The 16270-nt window shown below is 47.7% G+C and overlaps 1 protein-coding gene across 1 annotated transcript in view; it reads right to left on the reverse strand.

Annotated features, from left to right (window-relative positions):
- ST8SIA4 (ST8 alpha-N-acetyl-neuraminide alpha-2,8-sialyltransferase 4) overlaps positions 1-16270 on the reverse strand; it is a 480430-nt gene that overhangs the window by 367623 nt on the left and 96537 nt on the right. The window lies entirely within an intron of this gene.

A 16270-nucleotide genomic window follows, 5' to 3' on the forward strand; every position in this document is an offset into this window, starting at 1 on the left:
CCCCACCTCATACTCTTTGGGATTCCTTCAAGGCCACAGCCCGAGGTTTTATTATTGATTTTGTCTCTAAAAAAAAGAAAAAATTCCTTCAAAAGCGTAAACTCACCCTTGCACATATTAAGTCTCTGGAACATCAATTCTATACTTCCTCTGATAAGATTATGTCTCCTGAATTGCTTAAGGCTAAGATTGCCTTTAACAAACTTACCACAGACTCTGCCTCCTCTTTTCTTCTCCGGAGCAGCGCGCGATTTTATGGAGGTAGAAATAAATCAGGTAAACTGTTAGCTAATTATTTAAAATCTCGTAAAGAACGCACTAATATTGACTCCATTTATTCCCCCTCTAATGTACTTCTTCATACCAATGCAGAAATTTTGGAACAATTCCACTCTTTTTATGAAACTTTATATACTCCGGAAAACCCTCCCACCCCAGAGCTTATTCAATCCTACTTTGACAACATACCTCAACCAGATACTTCCCACCTTAATATTTCGGCTGTTGATTCTGACCTTACGATTTCGGAACTGTCCTCTGCTCTATCCTCCCTCACTAAGGGGAAAACCCCAGGACCGGACGGCTTCCCAGTTGAATTCTACCTACATTTCTCAGACCTGCTTTTACCCCACCTTCTATCTCTATTTCAGTCTTTTTGTTCTACTGGATCAGCCCAAGGCTCTTTTCAGGACGCTACCATATGCCTTATCCCTAAAGATGGTAGAGACCCTAAGTTCTGTAAAAATTATCGACCTATATCTCTAGTTAATGTTGACTATAAAATTTTTGCGAAACTATTAGCCCTTCGCCTTGACCCGCTCCTACCACATCTTATAGGGAAAGAACAGTGCGGCTTTGTTAAGGGCCGCTTGACCTCGGATAATTCTAGACTCTTTCTTAATGTTTTAAGTAAAGCCCCTTCACTATCGATTCCCCTTGCAGCCATTTCAGTAGATGCTGAGAAAGCCTTTGACCGGGTTGACTGGTCTTTTCTTCTGGCCTCCTTAAAATGGCACGGCTTTAACCCTAAATTCATATCTTATATTTCTTTGATTTATTCTATGCCCAAAGCGTCTGTTCTCGTTAATGGTCAACTCACTTCCCCATTCACACTTCAACGTGGTGTTCGTCAGGGCTGTCCCTTATCACCTCTTTTATTTATTTTAGCGCTTGAACCTTTCCTTACCTCCATACGCAATAATCCATCCATCTCTGGCTTCCCGTACGGTAAACGTCATCTTAAATTGTCTGCATATGCTGACGATATTCTTTTATTTATTTCTGACCCGCCTACCTCAGTCCCCGCATTACTAAATGAATTTCAGAAATTCTCCTTGGTCTCCGGTTACAAAATAAACTCGGACAAAACAGAGATTCTTCCTTTAACCAAACTGTGTCTCCCCCACTTTTTCACGGCTACTGGCTTTGCTTGGAATTCTACAAAAATTAAATATCTCGGCGTTCTTTTTTCTAGCTCTATATCCTCCTCCATTCAATTCAACATGAATGCAGTCATATCTAGGATAGACTCATTACTCACCTCTTGGAATCCACTATTTCTTTCATGGTGGGGCCGTCTTGACTCCATCAGAATGATGATTGCCCCTATTTTGATCTACTTATTATCCATGCTCCCACTTCGTATCCCAAACTCCTATTTCCGTCGCATTGATTCTACGTTGTCCAAATTTCTTTGGAAGCAGAAAAAAGCCCGCATATCGCTTTCCAACTTACGTAAATCTAAACTTAATGGTGGTACCAACTTTCCAGACTTTCGCCTCTATCATAAGTCCTTTTCCCTTCGACAGGCTTCCCGCTGGTTATCTCAGGAACCCTCCCCTTTTTCTCCCCTCTGGCTTTCTGTTGAACAGGAACTACTGCTTCCGTACTCTTTCCAAGAAGTAATTCGTTTTACCTCTAAAGCCCCATGCCTTAATCCCCTTTTATTCAAGCATACTTCTTCTCTTCTGCGCCCTTTAGTTTCACCTTCCTCAGTAACGCAGGAATCCTTCCTACTATTGCCTATATGGTACAATTCACTTCTATTAATTAACAACCGACCTATTGCATGGCCCTCATGGAGAGCGAAAGGTATCATTTGGATACGTCATCTTTTTGATGGGTCATCCCCTTGCTCATTTCCTGCATTTCGGTCTCAATTCCACTGCCCTCCTTCTTTTGCAAAGAAATTCCCTATCCTTATGGAAACCATTCTAGATCGTTATTACTCTTTCCCCTCTGAAGACCTACCTACCTCATCTTCCTCTCTACTCACTGTCCTTTCTACAACTCCTAAAGCTTCCATCATTTACCGGTACTTTTCAGCCCCCAATCCAGATCGTCTCAAATCAAAATTAGAATTGTCCTGGGAGAAAGACTTACATTCTTCATGGCCGACTTTTCTCTGGGACAAAATATGGGCTCGATCCTTGAAGATTTCCCGTACTGCTTCTCTCACTCAATCCCTATTTTTCTTTTACCACAGACTATACCTTTCTCCTCTTTCTATCTCCCGCTTTCAACCTGATGCTGTATCTAACTGTTGGACCTGTAATGCCCCTTCTGCAGATCTTTTCCACCTCTTCTTCTTCTGTCCTTCAACTCGTATTTTCTGGTCTCAGCTATTCTCTCGTCTTTCTCGCATTTTCAACCTCTCTATTCAATTTTCTCCTTCTTTAGTATTTCTTAGTAGCCTTTCAGAGGATTTAGACCTCCCCCCACATTCTCGCGGTCTTTTTGACCTTATGCTGGCTCTGGCATTACAGCATATTGTCTCTAATTGGAAATCTCTGAACAAATTGTCTCTCAATTGTTGGTGGAATCTTGTATGTCACTCACACAGACTTGATGTTGCCTTTGCTTCCTCCTGTAAACCCTCCCGAAATGTTGAATTTTACTGGCTACCTCTTACTCTATACCTTGATCAATCCGCCAAAAAGAGTTACTCCCCACTATCTTCAGATAATTTCAAACCCCCCTGAACACATGTACTCTTGCCTGCAGTTTTTCATGATATCTTTCAGTCTCAATATTGTTATTATTTAGCTTTATATTGACCTTCTTCATACTTCTTTTTCGTTCATGCAATTACTCATATGATGGTCTTTTACTGTACTTTTTGATTGCCATTGATTGCCATTGACTGTGTTTCCTATTATTGCTTACCCATCTTCTACGATCAATACCATGTTTTTGTTTTCTTCTCTCCTCCCTTCCCCCCCCCTCCTTCCCTTCCCATCATTTAAAATGCTTTGTTTTTCATTGTGATATTGGCTGCTTCTACTTTCTTTGTTCCATCTTATACCTTTGTTCTCATATTGGCTGATGTCACCTTATTGTAATACTTATTTTTTCTCTAATAAAGCTTTCAAACATAAAAAAAAAAACATATTTGGTATGTATGAAACTCATAGAGACCCTCTGTCATATTTTTTTCAGTTTCTGAATCTCATAGCTCACTGCTATGACATAGCAACAGTTGATAATAAACTGGTTACCAACTGCAGTGATGTCATGAAGGCCTTCCAGGCCAGGCTGACAGGCCACCCTGAGAGCTTGTCAGTATAGCTCTCCTTGTCTGCTTTAACTGAAAGCAGAAAGCACAGCCGCGGGGGGGAAGAGGGGGAGGAAGGCAGGGAAGGTGGTGGCGGTTGTTCAATGATGTCAGGTAAGTATTTGTTTAGCCTTTGGAACAGTGATACATGACAGAGGCCATGTTATGAATGGCTCCCCCAATACTCCTCTGCTACTGCATAGCAGTTGAAAGTAGGGGCAGATACATTTGGGGGACATACATAAAATAATATAGATGGGTGAAAAGTTAATTATAGGGGTCATTTTCACCGCAGGAATCTGAGTGACATCAAAGACAACTCGAGCTTTGCTCTTGTTGTCTATTTGAAGTCAATCAAACACCTCTGTAGAAAAACAAACCCATATTTCACTGTTACCCATATATAATTCTATACATTTAGAATAAAGAAATAGACAAAAATCAACAGACTTGTGAAAGTGAATATCCAAATTTATGTTAAATCCTGTCTGTGACTTGGCCTGCTGAAAAAGCATAGTCACATATTTCCCACTGTTTTTTTCCACTTTCAACAAAAAACTATCAAGGGCATCTGCTCTATTCATAATTCATTGGTAGTCTGAAGCTGAAGGGGCAGTGATGCACGCTGGTGGAACCACCATTAATTACATATTGGACTGCCGCCTGTTTACAGCAAGGAAATGTCGTTTACTTATGGGATCTCTAGGAAAAGCATAAGGTACCCTGCTTCAGAAAAGGAATTGTATTTGACTCCATGGACCTCTAGCAATGACCTAAGGTACTATAGCCTTATTACAGCAAGGACATATATGACTCCAGTGAACCCTACCTACAGTCTAAGGTACTTCAGATTGCTACAAACAAGATTTGTTTCTGACTCTAAGCAACAACCTAATGTACTGAAATCTGCAATAAAAAATTATTTGTATCTGACTCCAAAGTCCTCTAGTAATCACCTAAAGTGTTGCAGTCACTGCATAAAATGATTTGTGCTGAATTCACCTCAACTCACCGGGGATCTTTAGTCACAACCTAATGTACTACACACTTCTATGGAAAGGCTTGGTGTCTGTTTCTGGGGACCTCTAGTAATCATCTGGGATAATGACCTAAGGTACTTCAGCCTGATTATTACAAGGGCATATCTGACCCAAGGACTGCTGCTAACAGCATAAGGTGCTGTACCCTGCTTCAGAGAAGGATTTGTATTTTATTCCATGAACCTCTAGTAAAGACCTAAGGGACTGTAGTCTGATTACAGCAAACGCATATCTGACTCCAGAGACCTCTACTACAGACAAGATGTGTTTCTGACGCTAATGAACTTTAGCAACAACCTAGGGGCTGATTCCAATCCTGGAAAAAGGCTGTACGAATCGTTGTACGGAGCGTTTTCTCCGTACGACTTGTACCCGGTAAACTTTCCTTACAACCTTGGAAGTACGATTCGAACAGAAAGCCTCTTTCCGTAGGATTCGTACAAAAGACCGTACGGGTAAAAAAAAACAACGATTCGGATCCGGAACAGCCTGTACGTGACGTCCGGACGTATTTAAGCAGCAGTTTCCGGCCCAGCAAGTACGATTCGTCCCTACGGCACTCCGTACGGCTCTTTTCTCACGGGAGCCAAAAACAGCCATAAAAGCAGAGTCCTACAAACGGAGCCCCGGTACGCGATGTACACGCCATGAACCCCATCGTACGTGTCATCCCGGTCCTCTTAGCCTACGACCTGGTGCACCGAAACCGACGCACACGCCGCAGAAGGTGAGAACAACACCCAGGTGCCAGGGTGGGGGTGAGGGTCAAGAAACATACCCCATACCCAAAGACAAACCCTATAATATGGAGCCCATACATTACCACCAGGGTCTGGGCACTTGGGGGGGCGTGTCCAGTAACCCCTGCGTACCGCAACAACGGAAGTGGACGTGTACGGTGCGTTGCACACGTACCCGTACGGCACCAGTACAATAGTGATACGAGGCGTACACACGCAATGAATGCAGGGGTACGGTGCGTTTCACACGTACAGGTACGGCACCAGTACAATAGTGATACGGGGCGTACACACACAATGAATGCGGGGGTACGGTGCGTTTCACACGTACAGGTACGGCACCAGTACAATAGTGATACGGAGCATACACACGCAATGAATGCGGGGGTACGGTGCATTTCACACGTACAGGTACGGCACCAGTACAATAGTGATACGAGGCGTACACACGCAATGAATGCGGGGGTACGGTGCGTTTCACATGCTTACAAAGGTGATATGAGGCGTACACACGCCAGGAATGAAGGGCTACGAGTCGCACAAGGATGTCCATCAAGTACTTGTCATTGCATAATTTCATGTGCAGGCACTAGGTGTGGCAGCCAGTGACATTGCACAGGTCATCTCATCTAGTTGCACAATTGATTTGTGATGACCTGTGGACACATGTCATGTGTGATGGGGCACTATGTGGCACACATCACCTTGACACTTGCCACATGTGTGTCTGTAGTCCAACTGTGTCATGCACAGCAGCAGTGGGATGGCACAGTCATCAACACCCACACCTGTCTCCTGATGCCAGGGACAGGGACACTCTATCAACTGACATGTCACGATCAGCGTGCCCCTATGTGACTATGTCAGGTGTATGTCATGTGTTCCCATGAGCTTGCTGTTAGTGTTCCGTCAACTGCATCTGCTGTTGGTGCATCCAATATGGGTCTGTGTGGAGATGGGCACGGCACACATCTAGGCACAAGATGCCACATGTGGATTCCCACGGCTGCAGGGTCTGTGTGCATCGGACATCATGTTTTCCCAGGCATACATGTCTGCATCGTCTCAATGGCTGTGTTTTTTTGTTGTCACATGTACCCCTTCATCGCAATGTGTTTGATATGTACATTTGACATTCCATGTGACCTGTGTGTGTGCCTTGCAGTCAGCTATCTGGATGAGATGACATCCTTCCAATGCAGCTATGTGGATGTGTGTCACTCCGGTGATATCTCTGGCTGTTCACTCAGACTGGCCCCCAGCTCATTTCAGGGCATGTCATGTAGACTTGACAATCAACAAGTGTATCTGGCTTTTCGTAGGAGTGCCAGCAAGCTGGCATATGTGTCCTGGATGTATTGCACACACCAGACTCCATAGTTACCTGATGTTTAGTAGCAGTTTAGAATGTGCTATGTTCATTGACATTGATGTTGGCAGACTCTCAATCTTCATTATTCCAAACAATGTCCTGCAGGGCACCGCCTGTCCCAAGACCAATGCCAGACTTGGCTGCCCATGAGGGAACGTGCCTGCATCCGATGTTACAGATTTACTCGACAGTTGATTGAGGACTTGACTAACAAGCTGGCACCACACCTCCAAACGCGACACAGGTATCCTACTGCGCTGACCCCCAAGATGAAGGTGATGGCAGCCCTACATTTTTTTGCCACAGGTACGTCTCAATTGACCATAGCTGATGTTGGTGGGATGTCACAGACAATGTTCAGCCGTGTCCTGCGTGATGTTTTGGCAGCCATGTTGGAGCACCTTGATGAATTCATCAAATTTCCTACTCCTCAGGAGTTGACAGATGTCATGGGTGATTTCTATGCCCTGGAAGGATGCCCCATGTCATTGGGTCCATTGATGGGACACATGTGGCTTTGGTACCACCACAGGCACAGGAGCAAGCCTATCGCAACCGAAAACATTACCACTCAATAAATGCCCTTGTGGTGTGTCTTGCTAACATGCTGATTTCCCATGTCTGTGCACGTTTTACAGGATCAGCACACGATGCCTACATCATGAGGCGTAGCAGGGTGCCACAAATGATGCTGCAGCTGCACAACGAACGAGCATGTCTTGTTGGTGGGTATACTCTGTTTGTCCTGTGTGTTGCGGTATGTTTGGCTCTTACGGCATCTCCTGACCCACTTATTTACGTGATGTAGATGACCGGTACAACAATGCACACGGGCAGACCAGGCGAGTGATTGAGAGGAAGTTTGGCCTCCTGAAGAGCCGATTCCGGTGCCTTGACAAGACAGGCGGGTCCCTCCCATATGCACCGGAGAAGGTCTGCAAAATCTTCATTGTGTGCTGCATGCTGCACAGCATGGCAGTTGAGAAGGCAGTGCCACTCAACTGGATCCTGATGAGCAGGAACATCCACCCATGGAGGATCAAGGGCTTGGTCACGAGGCAAGTGATGAGGAGGAGGATGATATCCGGAGTCACCTCATGCGCAACTTCTTCTCATAATGGTGAGTCACTGGGTATGAGTGTGCAAGCTTGCAGCATTGAGTGGCATGTGTTGCAATGTGTGTGTCCAGCTGACTGAATGCAAAGTGACTTTGATGTGTGTTCTGATGTGTCACTCGAGTGATGATGTCATGCCACACAGTTTTGCGGAGAGACTTTCTTTGAAATTTGCATGTGTCCAACATTGTTCATGTTTCGTAACTGACCATGTGTGCGGCGAGAATTGTTTTAGGTGACTTCTTGTGTGTCTGTCATTCCCAGGTTTTTGCTCCTGTTGTCTGCTCGTGTCATCTTTGTCATCCTGCTATTCCTCATGAGGATTGCAACGTGTTCTGAATCAGCGTTCCATGCACAGACATGTGGAAATGTCAGTTTGGGTAAGGATTGCAGCAAGGCTTTTTGGTGGTGGTACGGGTTGGGAATGTGTGGGGACTGCTTCTGTGCATGTTGTGGTACCATGCATACATGTCTTCTCACCATGGAGCATATAACATGTAGCATCACTACCATGACATGATAGTCACCCTTCTTGACAGTCATCTGTAGTGGCTTGTGGAGTCTGATGAAGGCATCAATGTGTGTAAACCTTGCCTCTGAAGCATTGCGGATGCTATGGGTGGACATAGTGTGGGACATCACAACAACAGGCTCTATGGGGAATTGCAGCCTCTCCGTGTGCAGCAGGATGTGTTTGGCTCATCTCCTTAACTTGTGTGCCAGTTCATTGGGATTTACAACATCCGTGTTGTGAAGGGGGGGTCCAGCATATGTCTCACATGTTATGTCAACTGACCTGTGAGTCTGTTCATATGGATGCATTTCCCTTTGTGTGAGTTTGTGTAATAAAGGTGTTCACCACAATCCAAAGTGCCTCATCTCTGTCACTGCAGATCTCTTGCCAGTTTGCATGCGTCATCTATGGCATAATTGTCATAGATTGAGCATATGAGTGTATGTGTACTTCGGCAACATGCATGCAGTTCTTCATGGCTAATAATCTCTATTGTGCATGAAGTACCTGGTTGTGTATGTATTTGTTCAGGTTGCTCCCCACAACGGGATGTCAACGCCTGCTGACGGTGTGTCTCCTGTGCGCAGCTCCGCATTTTGTTGCCTGATCCTGTGGCCGTCATTTTTGGTGATTGTTCATACATTTTCTCGGAGTGACCCATGAGTAACCTGACACTCCTTTAGATACACCTGTTACACTGTGCCTTTCTGACCTCCTTGTCTTTGTGTGCTACTTTTTGCCTAGTTTCTCACCTCTTCCGCCTGCTGCTGCCTCACCTGCGGCACTGCCCCACTGAGTGCCCTGATTCTGCAACCCACATGCCTCTAAAATGCTCCTCCCTTCCCCCCTCCACCCATTCTTAATGCAGCCAGCAGCTTGTCAGTGCCACTGTTGCGCCAACGCCGTGCCAAAGGCAGGACCGTCTGCGCCTGCAACGTGCACAGTGCACAACCCTCTGGTCCTTGCATGACCCACGTCACACAACAGGCTCATGCTGCAGCCACCCTCCAAGCAATGTCCACCAGACAATCAACCGCCTGCTATCAGGCAACCCCTAAGCGCACACATGACACCATCGCATGCTGAGTGTGCAACTCCAACTGCCTACACAGCGCTGCCCCGCCTACCAGACCCTGTCAGAACAACCAGGTCATGTGCCTCCTACGCCACACCCGCTCCGCCACCAGCACGCCATTGGACTCTGTTACCTTCTCAACACAACAGCCCCACACATCACCTTCATGACAGTAACCTGGATAAAAGCATCCTCAGCACACAAATTCTTCATTGCCATCTCTGACGGATACAAGATCACCCGCAGGGACGGCACCAACAATCCCAGAGGATGAATTGCAATTTATTCACAAGTACACCCTCAGAGTCACAAATCCGGTTTCGCACCAACCCCCTGGCAACCCTCAGAGTAACACTCATCTACAGATCTCCAGGCCTACATCCACAATTCCGCAAAGCCATCAACACGTACATCTGCACGCACGCCCTGACCTCCACAGGCTACATGTGGCTGGGAGCCAGTAACTTCTTGCTGGAGGAAAACCACACCACCATCCATCATTGGTCCATCAACATTTGCATTAACGTCTCCGACAAGCAACACACTGCCCCACACCCCGCTACCGATCCCCCAAAGATGCTTGATGTAAGTCACCACAGACAAGCTGTGTGGGACACTCGAACCAACACCACCGCCACACCCTGCAACCTCACACACTGGATCAGCAACTGATCCAACAATCTTGCCACATTGACGGACTTTCCTGTGAAGCACAACAACAGTTAAGCCACCTGGGACAAGGCAGACCTACTGGACTCATACAGATCTAGCCGGACTCTTGTGCAAACCTTGTAACACAAAGAACCATCAGTTACCTTACAGCCCTGGAAAACGCCACACACAGCCATCACCATATCATCAGCAAGGACAAGTGGAGATCCTTCAGATAGGGCCGAGGCACCAAAACAAACGACATCAAGGAGCTCATCAGCATTGTGAGTGAACTGACAGCAGCTCTCCATCCAAAAGACACCCCCCCTTGCAAGGCAGATCAAATCCCTTGCAACTTTCTACCCCTGCAAGCTCCTGGACATACACGACAGCCTTAGCACACAGAGGCAGACAGCACTATTATCCGCGGGACAAACCCCCCTCAGGTTCTGGACTCCCGTCAGCAGCAAATACACCACCTGGCTCATGTGCACCATCCATTCTGGCTCTCCATCAGGCCCCTTCCCGCACAACATCTCAACCGCATCATTCCCCATCCTTGAAGCCCATGTCCAGCACGTCATGAATGTCTCCTTTGAGTTTGCCACATTCCATGGGAGCTGGAAGCATGCAGAGACCCAGGCCCTTCTTAAACAATGGACGGCAGTACCGCAGGATCTCCTGGAACATCACCCTGCCTCCCTACCCAGCAAATGTCATCAGGAAGACACTCAACGAGCAACTGACAAACTTCCTCCACACAAACAGCTCCAGGCAACCAGCACCAGACCATCTTCCACAGTAATCACACCACTGCAATCGTCATAATTGCCACCACCAACGACAACTTTGCCATGGTCAACAATGGTGAGACCACCCCCCTTGACCACTCAACAGCATTCTACACCATGTGCTACCACACTGTCAGCTCACACATCTCCAACACTGGTATCCAGAGGAGGGCCCAGGATTAAATCAACATGTAGCTCACCAGCAAGGCCCAGGGAGTCAGCCTCCACCCTTAAGCATGTAGTACACTAGGGTCATCTGGCCCATGCCCCAGGGCTCATCTCTCAGCGTGACGATCTTCAATGTCTCCATGACCCCCCTCTCCACCATCACATGCGCACACGACCTCATCATCATCTCGTATGCCATTGAAACCCAGCTGCTCCTCCCCCTCACCAAAGACCCAGCCATTGACAGATCCAACCTTCAAGAAGGCATGAGATCCGTTGACGAATGGCTGAAAATCAGCCACCTGAGGCTGGACTTGGACAGGACTGAGGTCATCATCTAAGGATTGTCCCCTTACGGCTTGGTAAACTCCTTGTGTCCCACCGGCCTGGGCACCGCACCAGCACCCAGTGGCCACGCACTCAAGCTGGTGTTCATCATGGACTCATCGCTCAATATTACCATGCAACTCAACACCATCTGTACCTCATGCGGCAACACCCTCCGCATGCTGCAAATGATCCACAGATAGATCCACTCCAAGGCAAGACAGACCGTCCCCCGGGTCAACTACAGCACCGCCCTCTACAGAGGAACAACAGCGAAACTGCAGGAGAACTTGTCCACATCCAGGGTGCATCCGCACATCTTATCTTCAACATCCCCCGCCCCAGCCACATCACCGTCCACCTCAGATAGCTACAATGGCTCACTGTCTGCTGCAGGATCACCTTCAGACTCCTCAACCACACTCAGGAGGCAGTCCACAACCCCAGACGCAAAACCGACATTGGACGTCTTTCATCCAACACCCCGTTGGCCCAACTCCGTGCGGCCAACCTTGCCCTGGCCACCATTCATCACATCCACAGAACAACTGCATGCAGGAGATAGTTCTCCCACCTCGCCAAACAGACCTGGGACTCCCTCCCCGGGCACCTCCACATGACCCATGATCTCTACGCCTTCATGATACTCTTCCAAATTGGTCTGTCCGAGCAGTATTGCAAGCCCCCCCCTCAGCAGCTTGAGGCCATCACGGGTGAGTATTGGGCTCCATGTCTGTATTTGATGATAAATTGTGACCCATGTGTGTCCTCGACCGGACTCTGATCCCAGTGTATGGATGGCTGGAGTTAGTTCCACACTCAGGCATACTTTGACATATCCCCACACGTATGTTGTGGACTCAAGCTAAATGACTGCAACATATAATTTCAATTATTCTTTTTTGTATTATAGGTCTGGGGCGTGATTTGTGCAAAGAAAAAGGTGTAATACAGGGACCATAGAATCCAAAGTTCACAGGGGGAGATGGGATCCTTGGCATTTGAAGTCAGCAGAGACCAGACCACAGTGTTTGGCATCATTGGTCAGACTGTGACCAGCAAGTCCATGTGGCAGATAATGTCAGTCAATGAGGTGATGCTGTCGCACATGAAGGCCAGGTGCCAGGCCAGGTGACCTGGGAGATGTGGATGGGCTGCTGCCTCTCACAGTCTTTTCCGTGGACGACCCACCTTCCTCAGGGGACCCTCAGATGCAGGCCTTGACGATGCTTGGGATGCTCCGTCGGACGAATCCTCCTCCTCCTCCCTCCCTGTGGCTGGTGGTGGTCTTTGCCTGGTGGCACAGGGAGGGTTTCCCATGTTGTCAGCGATCCGACGGAGTGAATGGATTATGTCCCTTTGCACCGCCAGGAGCTCAACCAGTCTTGCCTCCATCTATCCTTGGTGTTCTTGTTGACTGGCGTGTTGCTCGGCCTGCTCGTTCTTCATCTCTGTGATGGTCCCCTTTATCTCTGTGAGGGTCCCCACTACCTGGCTGAACTCCCTGGTGTCACGCCGGTATGCGTCCATGATGTTGTGTATGTGTGACATACCGGTCCCTTCAGCTGGCTGGTCAGGTTCTCGCCTCCTCCTGCCTACACTCCCACCACCCTTGCCAACACGAGCCTGGACTGCTGTTGTGGGCACATCGTGTCTACGGGACCCCTGAGGGATGGCAGTGGCGGTGTTGTATGCCTCCTCCTGGGTGCCCGGCGCACCTTCTCCCTCCTGGTCAGACTGGCTCAGTTGTTCACTGCGGGCACGGCTCCTCGGTGTCTCCTGGGATGTGGCAGGAATGGGGGTGGTGGTTGGCACAGATGTTCCTGAACCAGGTGCTGCAGGGGCTTGGACACCAGAGGGTCCAGGTCGGTCGGGGCCATCCGCGGAGTGTTGAGAGGTGTCGCTGCCGGTGGGATCAGGTTCCTCCCGAGCCTGGGACTGTGATTCTTCACCCCCATTGTTGGGGGGAGATTCATCATGTTGCCCTGTGTGTGAGAGACAGACAATGTTAATGCTGTTTCATGCAACATCCATGTTTCATACACATTCAAGTTGGCACTGTTCCTCCAGGTAGTTGTATGTGCCTAGCATTCTCCTCAATGTTCACTTGTGGATGGGTATGTTGCGGGGGACAGATTGATATGTGTTCCTGAGTCTTTGACTTGTTGATTTTTGGCTTGGATGCTTCTTCGGCTATGTATTGGTCTTGTTGTGTTACATGTCCATTGTGACAGTGGGTAAATCCATTGCCTGTCCCGGGGGTGTCTGCTTGTGTAAGGGGTGTGTGTGACAGGGCCTGCTGGTGGGTGTAGTGTGATTTTGCACTGGGGCTCCCAGGTGATGTAGCTGTCCCCCCATGGAGCATGCTGCCATGACAGTGAGTGTGAGTTCCTGTCCTAGATATCTGACCTTGTTGTCTTGGTGTTTGTGTTTGCACTGGTCACAGGAGGGCCTTGTGCTGCCTACACCAGGGCCAAGTGTCAGCTATCTTGTCAGTACTTTCCCAGTCCCTGTGCATTGCGCATGGTGCATGGGTATGTACCTGGGCCATATGGGATGAGGGCAATTGTGTCTGATTTGGAGTTCAACAATGCGTTTTGTGACACCCACCCTCCCAGCATACCGCACATCCATTCTTGGGTTAGTGCTTCGTGTAGCATGGGACATAGCATGGCCTTGCTTTCTCCATGGGGCATACACATGTTAGTGGCATTAGCGTTGTTTTTGACTGTGGTTCTGGCCCGTGAGGGCTTGGGGGTAGTTGCGTGCATTTTGTGTAGGATGCCATTACCCCCATGTTACATAAGTTGTTTGTGTACTCACCAGGCTCTGGAAGTCCTTGAAGTCCATGTACTCCCACCGGCGGAAGCAGGGCCATCACCTTCTCCTCCCAGGAATGGAAATGTACTGGTCTGCGGGGCCCACCACCTCCAGTGATGTTGCTCTGGGTGTAGTCGTCATTCATTTTATGCTTGACTGACCTTCGCAGATCGTACCACCTGGCTTGGCATTCAGTCCTGGTCCTTCTGATGGGTGCAAGAGCATTCACCCCTTCGACGATCCTCTGCCACAGGCGTGATTTTTCGCCTATGCTGGTCTGTCCGACCAATGTTCCAAACAGCTGAGGCTCGACTCTGATGACTTTATTGACAAGGATCTCCAGCTCCTTCCTTGTGAACTTTGGATTCTTGTCTGTGGGCACGGTGTGGGGTGAGGGTGTGGATGGTTGTGGGTGTGTGGGTCTGAATGTGAAGGTGTAGGTAGGAATGTGAAGAGGGGGTATGTGTGAAGGAGGTTGTGTGAAGGTGTATATGTTAAGGTGGATGGGTGCAGTTGTTGGTGTGTGCTCTCTAGCTGCAGTGAGTCTGTTGCAAAGGCTCATGATTTGTGTGTGTGGGCCCTTTTTATTGGTGCATTTGTGGGTGGGCCTCAGTTTGAATTTTTGGTGGGTGTGTTATAAGGGATGGTTGTGAGTTTGCCCCTCTGTTTGCCTGTTTGGATGTGGCCAGGTCAGTCATTTCCATGTTTTGTGCACTGTAGACGTGTTTTGTGGTGTTGTGCGAGTCGAATAGACCCTCCTTGTGCTGTTTTACGGTGTCCGTGGTTCAGTACGACTCGTTTCGTTGTATTTGCTTCTCTTTTTTTGTGTGTCCGACTCGTTCATACGCGATGTTCTCTGTGGTACGAGTCGTACTCTGACACGTTCCCAGGGGTGTGAGTCGTACAGGGGTACGAATCGTACAGGCATACACCCCCATGCGTTATGTATGTACGGTGCATACCCCAACATTGCGTATGTACGGTGCGTACATACGCGATGTTGTTGTAAGGTGCGTACATATGCATGGGGGGTCCTGTATGATCCCGGGATACGAGTCGTACAAAGTTTGCTTGGTAGCGGGTAAAGTTATTCCTCGTGTACGGGACGTTTTCCGTACGATTCGTAAATCGGAAAGCCGGTCCGGATCGTACTTGTACGGTCGGACTGTATTTTTACGATTCGTACGGAAAAGTGTCCGGGTCCGTCTCGTACAACTTTTCCCGATCCGATTCGTACGAATCGGGCCGATCCATATGTATTTTTCCCATACAAATCGTACTTCACGGGTCGGACGGGACTTGTACGATTCGTACGGAAATAATTATGGATACGAAATAAAAAAAAAATACAGGATCGGAATCGACCCCCTAATGTACTGCAGCTTGCAACAGAAAAGGATTTGTGTCCGACTCCAGAGACTTCTAGTAATCACCTGAGGTACTGCCGTCACTACACAAAATGGTTTGTGCCGAACTTACTGAACAAGATTTGCTAAACTCTGCCTCTTCGTTTTTTGGTGAGGGGATTGTGACTGTGTATGGACACATTGGTGGAGATGTTAGTAATCTCTGAGTCAATACTGCACTTACACAGTTGGGGCTAGTGGCTGTAATGAAATAATCAAATGGGTGTACTCATCAAAAATAAAGCCTTTTGACAACACTGCATCACTGCAAGGAAGTCAGAGACCCAGCAGTGGTTGGAAAGTGGCTGACAACTCAACTCTTATTATAGGAACCCCATTTGGATTGGGACCCATCTGTTCATGGAAAGGAAGGAAGTTACCCAAGCGCATGCTTTTTTAACTGTTTGGAAAATTGAAAGAGATCAGGGCTTGGCAAAAACCTTTGGGAGTTCATGTAACATATATTAACATCATTATTATTCCAAGCAACTCAGAGAAAAAAATGCAATTATGGTACAAAGAAAGTGCAAATCATAATGGAGATCATTTACTAGATACATCAAAAGGCAAACTACATTATTGATAACTGATATACAATAAAGTAGGAAATCAGGGTTACGACTTTTAAATAAAGAGGTATTCAGTGGATTCCCCTAAAGTTTTAGACAGTGATAAAATGTCTGAAAAATTCACAGGTA

The sequence above is a fragment of the Triturus cristatus genome, chromosome 2_1 (genome assembly GCF_964204655.1).
Source record: "Triturus cristatus chromosome 2_1, aTriCri1.1, whole genome shotgun sequence".
In the NCBI taxonomy this organism is placed as follows: Eukaryota; Metazoa; Chordata; class Amphibia; order Caudata; family Salamandridae; genus Triturus; species Triturus cristatus.